Source organism: Chiloscyllium plagiosum, unplaced genomic scaffold (assembly GCF_037043375.1).
Source record: "Chiloscyllium plagiosum isolate Xiang-an unplaced genomic scaffold, Cpla_swu_hap1 HiC_scaffold_4, whole genome shotgun sequence".
NCBI lineage: Eukaryota > Metazoa > Chordata > Chondrichthyes > Orectolobiformes > Hemiscylliidae > Chiloscyllium > Chiloscyllium plagiosum.
Window position 1 is genome coordinate 135,530,932 of NW_028270142.1, and position 12,230 is coordinate 135,543,161.

Genomic DNA, 12,230 nt, shown 5'->3' on the forward strand with positions numbered 1-12,230 from the left:
GAGAGGGGAAATATATAAAAGGTACTTAAGGGGCAACTTTTTCATGCAGAGGGTGACACGTGAATGGAATGAGCTGCTAGAGGAAGTGGTGGAGGCTAGTACAATTGCAACATTAAAAAGGCATCTGGATGGGTATATGAATAGGAAGGGTTTGGAGGGAAATGGACTGGGTTGTGGCAGGAGGGACTAGATTGGGTTGGGATATCTGGTGGGCATGGACGAGTTGGACTGAAGGGTCTGTTTCTGTGGTGCACATCTTTGAAGACTGACACATTGAGTGAACATTGTGATAGGTGAAGGGGTAAATGTAGGGGAATTGGGTCTGGGTGGGTTGCGCTTCGGTGGATCGGTGTGGACTTGTTGGGACGAAGGGCCTGTAAGTAATCTAATCTAAAAAAAACAACCGGAGTCTGGGGGGGGGGGGGGGGGAGAAGAGGGAAGGGGGTGGGGGGGGGGGTGCAGTTGAAGGTAGCAGATTATGATATAAAATCTCCTGGCGTATATCCAGCTGCAATTGTTAAAAAGTTCTTGATGGCAAACATCTCCTTTGGAGATGTGGAGGGTGAAAGTAAAAACAGAAACACTTGGAAATGTGCTGGTCGAAACTGGAAATATATTAAGGTGTACACGACCAGTTGAGTGTATGACCACCAACTTCTAAGTTTTACTGTTTTTGTTTTGTCTTTGCGGCTGCGTCACACAGTGCAACACGATGCTTCCACTGAAGCAGGACAACATTTCACAGAGACATTCTCTCCAGTTTATATTTGATTAGAAGGGGAAAGGAGGAAGTGGGTCTTGGGGACGGGTGGGTTGGAAAACTGTGAAACACATTTTGGAAATTGGCACGGGTACCATGGCGTTTACTGGGAGGCTAACGGCCCATGATGGACCTCAACTTGCTGCCGGTGGGATCTTGGAAAAGCGCAGCAGGTCAGGCAGCATCCAAGGAACAGGAGAATCGATGTTTCGGGCATAAGCCCTTCTTCAGGAATGCAGAGGGTCCTTTCCTGAAGAAGGGCTTATGCCCGAAATGTCGATTCTCCTGTTCCTTGGATGCTGCCTGACCTGCTGCGCTTTTCCAGCAACACATTTTCAGCTCTGATCTCCAGCATCTGCAGACCTCACTTTCTCCTCGCTGGTGGGATCTTGCTGTGCACTGTGCTGCTGGCTTTCCCAACTAAAAAAAATCACCGCATAATGGGCTCCAGTTTATTGCAAAATATACGTACGTCCCTGCCTCTTGGGTGATTTGCACAAGTCAACGCACACATCAAGGTCAGTCTGGCAGGAGATGCTCTTGATTGAGGAGGCAGTCGCCTTGGTAACCGTTGTCATGGGCATGAACCGGAAGGAGAGCTCGGGGAGGTCAGAGGTTGTTCGCTAATCGGAAGTCGCGTGAACGCGGTGAAGTTGCCGTTGGAAGCTGTTGTCTCTGATTTAGTTCAGGAAGGAGGAGGAGGTGGAGGCCTGAGTGACCGGGAGCCAGCGAGCGATTGATTGACCGAGGATCGGGTGGACGGGCCGAAAGTCCAGGTATGGACCGTGGGGCCGAGGGGGAAAGTAGCGCGCGGCATTGGGGGGGATCGATGTTATTCCGTCAACAGAACCTTCAGTGTAGTGCAATCACACCACATCACTGCACAGTGAGAGAGGGGGTGGGGGTAGGGATGGACCCGGTGGGGGTCGGGGTGAGGGTGAGGGTGGACGGGGTGAGGGTGAGGGTGGACCGGGTGGGGGTGGGGGTAGGGATGGACCCGGTGGGGGTGGGGGTGGACCCGGGTGGACCGGGTGGGGGGTGGGGGTGGACCCGGTGGGGGTGGGGGTGGGGGTGGACCGGGTGGGGGTGGGGGTAGGGATGGACCCGGTGGGGGTGGGGGTGGACCCGGTGGGGGTGGGGGTGGACCCGGTGGGGGTGGACCCGGTGGGGGTGGACCCGGACCAGGTGAGGGTGGACCCGGTGGGGGTGGGGGTGGACCCGGTGGGGGTGGGGCGGTGCCCCTCACTTTGAGGGGAGAGGGATGGGGGGGGGCTGTGCAAGGACCCCTTGGGTGCTCTGAGGGGGTTTGGGGGGGGTGGTGCGGTGGAAGGGCTTGCGAGGGTGTTTGGGAGCGGTGCAAGGACGCGTGATGTGGAGCTTGTGTGAGTCAGTGCATGGGCGGGTGCTGTGCAGGTGGAGGAGGTCCGAGTGAGGGTGCTGTGATGTGGAGGTGTTTGGGGGTCGGAGTGAGGGTGCTGTGATGTGGAGGTTTTGGGGGTCGGGGCGAGGGTGCTGTGATGTGGAGGTTTTGGGGGTCCGAGCTAGGGTGCTGTGATGTGGAGGTTTTGGGGGTCCGAGCTAGGGTGCTGTGATGTGAATGTATTTGGGGGTCGGGGCGAGGGTGCTGTGATGTGGAGGTGTTTGGGGGTCGGGACGACGGTGCTGTGATGTGCATGTGTTTGGGGGTCGGGGCGAGGGTGCTGTGATGTGGATGTGTTTGGGGGTCGGGGCGAGGGTGCTGTGATGTGGATGTGTTTGGGGGTCGGGGCGAGGGTGCTGTGATGTGGAGGTGTTTGGGGTTCGGAGCGAGGGTGCTGTGATGTGGAGGTGTTTGGGGGTCGGAGCGAGGGTGCTGTGATGTGGAGGTGTTTGGGGGTCTGAGCGAGGGTGCTGTGATGTGGAGGTGTTTGGGGGTCTGAGCGAGGGTGCTGTGATGTGGAGGTGTTTGGGGGTCTGAGCGAGGGTGCTGTGATGTGGAGGTGTTTGGGGGTCTGAACGAGGGTGCTGTGATGTGGAGGTGTTTGGGGGTCGGAGCGAGGGTGCTGTGATGTGGAGGTTTTGGAGGTCCGAGCGAGGGTGCTGTGATGTGCATGTGTTTGGGGGTCGGGGCGAGTGTGCTGTGATGTGGATGTGTTTGGGGGTCTGAGCGAGGGTGCTGTGATGCGGATGTGTTTGGGGGTCTGAGCGAGGGTGCTGTGATGCGGATGTGTTTGGGGGTCGGAGCGAGGGTGCTGTGATGCGGATGTGTTTGGGGGTCGGAGCGAGGGTGCTGTGATGCGGATGTGTTTGGGGGTCGGAGCGAGGGTGCTGTGATGCGGATGTGTTTGGGGGTCGGAGCGAGGGTGCTGTGATGTGGATGTGTTTGGGGTCGGAGCGAGGGTGCTGTGATGTGGATGTGTTTGGGGGGGGGGTCTGAGCGAGGGTGCTGTGATACAGACGTGTTTGGGGAGTTGGAGCGAGGGTGCTGTGATGTGGATGTGTTTGGGGGGTCGGAACGAGGGTGCTGTGATATGGAGGTGTTTGGGGATCTGAGCGATGGTGCTATGATGCGGATGTGTTTGGGGGTTGGAGCGAGGGTGCTGTGTTGCGGATGTGTTTGGGGGGTCTGAGCGAGGGTACTGTGATGCGGATGTGTTTGGGGGTTCTGAGCGAGGGTGCTGTGATGCGGATGTGTTTGGGGGTCTGAGCGAGGGTGCTGTGAAGTGGATGTGTTTGGGGGTCGGAGCGAGGGTGCTGTGTTTCACGACTGAAGGATATGTTCTGCGTAGCTGTGTCAGGCTGGAAGGTGGTGTTGTGGGAGACATGATTTTGGCTTCTAAAGATTTTAGTTTGGGAAGGAATTCTGCTTAGAGCTGTAATATGTTTTCTAATCTCTGCTGTTATGCACTTCTGGACCAAGAACCTGATTCAGAGGTAGCGAACTCTTGGTAAAACCTATTTTTAAGGACATGCAAGTGCTGGCCCTCCACCATCGCCAAATCCTAGCCACCTGAAGGAAGAAAACCTCATTCTGCCTTGGGACCCTCCAACCAAACGGGATCGGTGTCAATTTCACCGGTTTCCTTATCTCCCCTCTCCCCACCTTATCCCAGATCCTCTAACTCAGCACCGCCCTCTTGAACTGTCCTGCCTGTCTATCTTCCTTCCCACCTGTCACCATCACCCCCCCACCTTTATCCACCTATTGCATTCTTATCTACCTTCTCTCCACCCCGTCCTATTTATCGCTTGGCTCCCCCTTCCCACCCTCAACATTCCTGATGAAGATCTTATGCTGGAAACGTTGACTCTCCTGCACCTCTGATGCTGTGAGACGGGCTGCGCTTTTCCAGCGCCACGGTTTTTGACCGTTATGACTGGCAGCCTGTGGTAACTTACACGGTTGAGAAAGTTCCTGTTTCCTTTTATTGCACTAACATTGTACCAACAGTTGAGAGAATTAAGACTGAGAAATGAAACACTGTCACTGTCACTGATAAATGGTCTAACAGATGTTATTGCTAATTCAAGGTGAGGGATATTCTGAAAGTTATTGAAAAATCCAGTGTTTGTACATGAGAAGTTTGAATACTGGCCCAAAAAATGAAATAAATCTCTTCAGGTTAAGGAACTTGGGTATTCGTGGAGACCCAACTTGTACAGAAGTAAGGTGATGGGATGAAATTCTTTCTTTATTATTTCTTGATCCTCACTTTACTACTTAGCTGCATCTCATGACATACAAAATACAGGGGCTTGATAGAATAGTTCTCGGGGTGATTTTTCTCTTGTCTATTTGAGAATGAGGGGGTCACAGCCTTGGGTTAAATGGTTAATTGTTTAGACCTGAGATCAGGAGGAACTCTTTAGTCAGAGAGTGAGGAATCTTAGAATTCAATGTTCTAGAGAGCTGTGAGAGGGATGTGGATGGAGTTTTGGCAGAATGGAAACATAATGTCCTGCACAGGACAGGAACACAATTCCTGTGTTCAAAGATCTGCGCAATGAAGGCAAGGAGGCTAAAAGCTTTCTTAACCATCTTATCCACATGTGATGCAAACTTCAAAGAATTATGTACCTGTACCTGAACCTGGTCTCTGTTCTACAATACTATCCAAGCCCTACTTTTAGTTGAGTAAGTCATGTCTTTTATTTTCCCAAAATGTAATACCTCACTGATCTGCATTAAATTCCATTTGCCATACTTCAGCCCATTGACCCAATTGTTCAAGAAGCCCAACTGCTATTAGACAAAAGAAAATTAGTGCCAGTGATGTCCACATCCTCTGGCTGACTGCAAGAAGTAGCTATTTACACTAAATTAATTGCAATTACAGGCTTAATTGTGTTTAAGATTATAAATAGGAGTAGACATCTGATCTTTTGAATGGATTCAGTCATTTAATAAGATTATGGCTCACCTTCTACTCCAAGCCACTTTTCTCAATTATACAATATCCCTTGGTTTTCTTACTAGAGAAAGCCCTGTCAAAAACAACGAACTAAAGATGCTGGAAAACCGAAACGACAACAGAAATTGCTGGAAACGTGCGAGTGGTCTGGCAGCTTCTGTGGAGAGAAAGCAGAACTGAAAAAGAAGCCTCTGAATCCTTGACAATTCCAAAGATTCACGGTCTTCTCAGTCAGAAGATGTCTCATCATCCCCAACCAAAATGCTGGGCATCCTCCTCTCGTCCACCTCCCCACTTTGGAAATGTGAGCCACTAGCTATAGATTCTCTGTCCAGCGAAACATTCTCCCAGTATCCACCCAGTCAAACCCCTTAAGAATATTATATATTTAATGAGATCATTCTTCTGACCGGTTTACCCTTAATCATTTATCCTAAATGAATTGCTTAACCAGCCTTGTGAGGTGTTTTTGTTTTCCGTTTTAGGCAAGTGACTGACTTAAGATTTTCAGATTTAATGTACCTATTCTTTTGAAGTAGTGAATGTATTTTGGGAAATATAAAAGGGGACTTAAATATTTGAATCTAATTTCAGGCTGGATTGTAGATGTTCCAAAGGGCATTTTATTGTCTCATAGTCTGTATTCTCACAACAAACGTTTAAAACAAGCATTTCCATGTTAGTAAATGTGCTTATGTGTTAATTCCTCGATAAGAGTCAAACACAGTGTAAGAATATTGGTCTTCACCAATGCATTATTGCCTGCTGTTTGGCCAGGAGGTGAGCTCCTTTCAGTATAATTTCTCCTTGTAAAGCACTCATTGTAAAGTTGTAGCAGCTGTTTAAACTGTTCTTTGTCCTTCCAGGATGGCTAAAAAGCACAAGATGAAGCTCGTTTTTAGTAAAAAAAAAGCTTTTGCCGAGTTTTTCAAAGAGAAGGTCCAGAATTTGGAACATAAAATGCTGCTGAAGAAAATGAAGTCGTTTTAGAGGTAATATGAAACAATAGCTAACAAGGGTGATTGGCATATCTCACTGGATGAGCAATCTGGCTTTCTGGTGACTTTTCTTTTTGTTAATGGTCAAATACATGAAATGGAACGTTTGCATGTGAAATTTGACATGAGGACTTAATAGAATCCTAGAATCCCTACAGTGTGGAAACCGGCCCTTTGGCCCAACAGGTCCACGTGGAATAGCATCTCACCCAAACCCACCTACCTACCCCTGCATTTCCCATGGCTAACCTGCACGTCTCTGAACACTATGGGAAATATAGCACGGCGAATCTGCCTAACTTGCATATCTTTGTGTGGGATTATGAAAAGAACGGAGCAGTAGACTATTTTCTAAATGAGGAAAGACCACACCTCTGAAATTCAGCCCTTTTGTCCATGTTTGAACCAAGGGCTGTAATGAGGACAGAGTCTGAGTGGCCCAAACTGAGCAGCACCAAGCGGGTCATTGCTAAGCAAATGCTGCTCGATGGTGCAGTTGATGAAACTTTCCATCACTTTACTGATGATCAAGAGTAGACGGGTGGGGCGGGAATGGCAGGGTTGGATTTGTCCTGCTCTCACCCTGTAGGACTTAGCTAGGTAATTTTCTACAAATGTTGCAAATGTTTCAGTCTAATCTTTTGCACTGATGTATGAAGCTCCGCCATCATTGAGGACTGAGGTACTTGTGGAATGTCGTCATCCTCCTTCTCCTCCTCCAGGGAGTTGTTATCCTCCACAACTGATGTAGCAGGGCTAAAGGGCTTAAATCTGATCTATTGGTTGTGGAACCATTTAACACTATCCCTTGCTATTCCTGCTGTTTGACATAAACATGGTCCAGTGCGGTTATTTATCTATCTAATCTTAGCCAGAGCATCACTTGTCATGGCTTCTCCTGCACCGTTATCTCTGCTGTCTCTGAAGGTACTTTCTTAGCTTTTTTCCTATTTCTGACATGTTGCCCCTTGTGAAAAATTCTGAACATGCAGCTTTAAGTTTTGCATGTACATAGATGTCAACTATCCTTCATTGCCCACTTTCTTGGTTGTCCATTGTTGTAAAATTATCAGACTGCTTATTTGATATCTAGTACTGGACGAACAAGAAATTTCCTCCAGTTGAATATTGTACAGACGGAAACTGTTGCCTTTGATCCCTGCTCCAAAATCCATTCCTTGATTCATGTTGGTGTCATTATTAGATCTCAAGATTAGTTTGTGACTCCACATTCACGCCATCACTAAGATCACCTTTTTATATCATCGTCCAACTCCACGCCTGCCAACTCTTCTACTGCTGAAATCTTTTCCCACGGCTTTAATGCTACTAGGCTTGTCTATTCTAATACATTCCTTTAATGAAAGCAGAGAGTGCTGTTCAGGCTCAGCTGCATCTATGGAGGGAGAAAAAAAAGAGTTAATATTTTGATTCCGATATGACTTCTTAAGACCTGAAGGGTTGCTGGAAAAGTGGTGCTGTAGAAAAGAGGGAAGAGGAGCAGTTGGAACAGATGGTCAAGCAAAAGGCAAAGCGAGTGCTGGTGATGGTGGAGAAGTGACCTGCTGACTTTTTCCAGCTCTTTCTGTTTTGATTTCAGATCTCCAGCATCCTCAGTACTTTGTTATTATTCTAATACATTCCGAGCTGGACTACCATGTTCCAGCCTTTATACCCAAAACATGAGAATTTCAGAAATAGGAGCTGGAGTACACCATTTTTTTATATGTAATGGCTCTGCCATGCAATAAGGTCAAGCTTGATATTTTACCTCAGTCGACCTCCCTGCACATATCGTATCATATTCCTCAATTCCCTTAGTAATCAAAAATTGAAGTCTACCTTGAATATACTCAACAGCTGACTTGCCACAGCTCTCTCTAGTGGAGAATTCCAAAGAGACTCAACTCTTTGAGTAAAGAAATTTCTCCTTAATTCAGTCATAAATGGCCACCCCCTTATTCTGGAACTGTGATTCCATGTTTTGTTTTAAATTCTTAGCATCTATGTTTTCAAGTTACTTAAGAATTTAGTGTTTCAATGAGATTGCCCCTCATTCTTCTAGGCTCCGGGGAATATCAATCTCCACTCCTAAGACCATCCACTCCTCTTGAGGACAAAACTAGTGAACCTTTGTTGCACTCCCTCTTGGGCAGGTCTATCCTTCTATCGGTACAGAGAACCAAACCGCACTAAGTACTCTGGGTGTGACTTCTCCATTACTCCAACTGCTTTGGAACAAAAGCTATCAGTTCACCAGATTTGTTCTGAGATGGTGGGACTGTAATATGAAGTGAGATGTGCAAACTGGGACTGCATTTTCAAGAGCTGCAAAGAATGAGAGGTGATTTCATTGAAACCTACAAAATAATTTAAAGGGATAGACAGGGTGCATGCAGATATGATGTCTCCTTGGTTGAGATGTCTCGAACCAGAATGTGCAACTTAAAAATGAGATAGATGCGGTGGCAAACCGAGATGAGAATTCTTTTATTCACAGGGTGGTAAATCTTTGGAATTCTGTCCCCAAAGGGCTGTGAAAGCTCAGTCTTTGAGTCTATTTAAAGTGAAGATTGAGAGATTTCTGATTACCAATGGGTGCAGAGGGTTATGGGATGGTATGGGTAAAAGGCATTGAAGTGTTCCGTCAGCCATCTTGCTATTGAATGGTAGTATGAGGCTGGGAAGGGTGAATATTCTCGTTGTGTTTCTACATGCTGTTCAGGATGATAGCCTTCTTAATTGCTTGCTTCACTTGCATATTAACTATCCTTGTTTCATGCAGAGGGTATGCACTTTTGTTTTGCATCAAATTACTCATTACCTCATGTTTTATGAAAACACTTGACTCTCAGTTAAGTTATGCCGCTGCTTTAAAATTCTTGTTCTGATTTGCAAATCCTTCCATGATCTCATCCTTCCCTATCTCTGTAACCTCCTCTAGCCAAACATGCCCACTAACTTAACCTGCATCCCTTGAATTCCTAACTCGTGCATATTTCCAGTCAATTGCTGCACTCTTGGTGACTATAGCTTCAGCTGCCTGGGTTTCACTTTTGAAATTCCCTCCCTAAAGATGGCAATTCTCTTTCATTGTTTAAGACACTCCTTCGAACCTACCTCAATGATAAAATCTTTGGTCATATGCTCTTAAAATCTGCTTATGGGGTTCAAATATCATATTAAAATGCTCCCATGAATCATCTTGAAGTATTTTATTTTGTTAAAGGTTGTGTATTTAAATACAAGTTGTTATAGTTTTAGGCTTGACAATTTGAACTCTGTGCTCCTCAAATGCTGGCCTCTTCTCTGTCTCCGATTTTGAGTGCTTAGCCATGTCCTAAATTCTAAAAATGTTTCCCTAAACCTCTGTGCTTCTCTATTTCATTTTCCTCCTCAAAGATGCTCTTAAAACCTGTGTATTTGACCAAGCTTTTGGTCACCTAAGACCTTTTAAGTCTGGAGATCACAGCGGGTCAGGCAGCCTCCATGGAGAGAGAACAAGAAACATTAGCTTACTCTCTTTCCGTGGATGCCGTCTGACTCGCTGTGATCTCCAGCATTTGTTCTTTTCAGTACAGATTCCAGCATCTGTTGTAATTTGCTTCTACCTTTAAATCTGGTTTGGTGTGAAATTTTGTTTTTAACATCCTTGGGCAACTTTACTGCTTTAAAGACATTTTCAATATTATTAAAATATTTTCCCCATTCTGGGCCCTATTCCACTGTTTCTATTCCAATTATTCCAACAAAAAAAATGACAGCCTGAACAATGATAAGTGTTAGATCCCTTTTTTTCTCTGCACATTAATAACTAACCTTCCTTCTCCTGATGTAGGCAGCTCCACTGTGTTTTGCAAACCACTGATCATTAATGCTTAGCTGTTTGTTATTGTGGCCCAGCTGTTTGGTGGCTCCCATATCTACAAAAGGGATAGCTTTTCCAACACGTTGATCAAGATGCAAGACGTGGACAACTTCAAAATCAGAAAACCCAATGACATTGAAACATTTGAAATAGAAGGAGAGAGGTACTTTGTGATTGCAGACACATCAAAGGCTGGGTCAACTACTGTGTACAAGTGGAATGGGAATGGCTTCTACTCCCATCAGAGTCTACATTCTTGGTTCAGAGACACAGATGTGGAATACCTTGAAATAGCAAACAAGCCACATTTAATCTTGAGAAGTAGCTCCTAACATCCTGTCATCTTCCAGTGGAGTAAAAGTCAGAAGGAGTTTGTGTGGCGCACGGATATTCCAGACATGGAAGATGTGTATGCAGTGAAACATTTTGTTGTCAATGATGATCTCTACATTTGCCTGAACAGATTCATAGGTGACTCCAAAATGATGAAATGGGAGAACTCCCGGTTTGTGGTGAAACAGTCCTTTTCCTCCTGTGGTGCCATGGTTTTTCAACCCCTCAGAGTAAACGACTGGCAATACGCTATCCTTGGGAGTGACTACTCCTTCACCCAGATCTACCTCTGGGAAACCAATGAAGAGAAATTTGTGAAATTCCAAAAACTAATCATCCAGACTCTGATCGTTTACATTTGTGGTGACAGACAATTGTGAGTTCATGTTCAGCTCATGTTTCAAAGGAAATTTACAAATATAGAAACATCACCATTGATGTGAACACAATATGAGAAAACATTCAAGTCTATTTAAGAATTCGTAAAATGACCTCTTACAAATAGCTTTGGGTAATAATACATGTGTGGACATGATAATGAAATAATTTATCATTATTCCACAGGTTCTGGTTTACTGGGAAAAATATTTCTATTCCTAGTGTTCATTTTCCCTGTTTTCGATTGCATTACACATAGTGGTTTCTGAACTCTTACCGTGACACAGTGAGCAATTAACTGTGGTACTTTGCCGATACACGCTGTAAATATTTGTGCTCATACCTGTTATTACAGCCAATATAGAGATGTACATTTTCATTTATTCATTCTACTGAATGAACAATCTTACAAATAAAATCTTTTGAACAAAAATTATTTCACAACATTAACTCCTGAAGGAAAATGTTCTCTTTGCTAATGTGAGAAATATTAAGTAGAAGAATTTGATTGAATATAAACAGGAAAAATAAAAATGTTTGTTTCCCAAGATAATGTTTATGATTTTGAAACATTTAGCAAACAGAAATCTATAGATTAGATTAGGATCCCTACAGTGTGGAAACAGGTCCTTCGAACCAACAAGTCCACACCGACCCACCGAAGAGCAACCCACCAGACCCATTTACCTCTGACTAATGCACCTAACACTATGGGTCAATTTAGCATGGCCAATTCACCTGACCTGCACATCTTTGGACTGTGGGAGGAAACCTTAGCACCCGGAGGAAACCCACACAGACACGGGAGAATGTGCAAACTCCACACAGACAGGTGCCTGAGGCTAGAATCGAACCAGGGTCGCTGGTGCTGAGAGGCAGCAGTGCTAACTGAGCCACCGTGCCATGGGTTCTCTACTGGGGAAGCACCCTCCTTAATCTATAGTACGTACGATCATCGTTTGTTTAAAATTTTGTTCCAAATCTATTAACCTAATTTGGTTGTGCTGTGTAGAATTAAATTAAAAACAACATAATTATCTAAAATAATGGACTCTTAACTATCCAATTAGATTGGAGAATCTACTGCAATGGTTTCTCTTTCTGTCCTTTATCTTGGATGACTTCAAAGGAAGACAAAAGACACTAGTTTCAGCCTCTGCCACAGACTTGTGCCTTCTCACTCCCAATTCCTCTCGCCAGCAGATTTTATTCCTCTTTCTGGCCACTGTCTCGTGATGATCCAGATTGTTTGCAACCGGTGTTGTCCTGAGCTGTCCTTCTGACATCTTTGCCTGTCCATCAGAAAAATGTCTAATCCATTTCCATAAATAGTTGTTTGTTCCCCCTGCCTCATCCCAACTACTGCTGGAGTCCTTATCCATTGATACTTCTATCTTGATTATTCCAGTGCTCTTCTGGTATATCAAATTATGACATGCATATCAAATATGAAATTCTCACCTTATACTGAATTTGCTTAATGACTTTGGATTAGCCCTCCA

The 12,230-nt window shown here is 45.4% G+C and overlaps 1 long non-coding RNA gene across 1 annotated transcript; it reads left to right on the forward strand.

Annotated features, from left to right (window-relative positions):
- The first annotated feature begins 1,396 nt into the window (after window positions 1-1,396).
- On the forward strand, window positions 1,397-11,728 carry LOC122548765 (uncharacterized). Its single transcript, XR_015757054.1, has 3 exons — window positions 1,397-1,536; window positions 6,018-6,143; window positions 9,988-11,728. It is a non-coding gene; the product is annotated as an uncharacterized LOC122548765 (long non-coding RNA).
- Window positions 11,729-12,230: the final 502 nt, after the last annotated feature.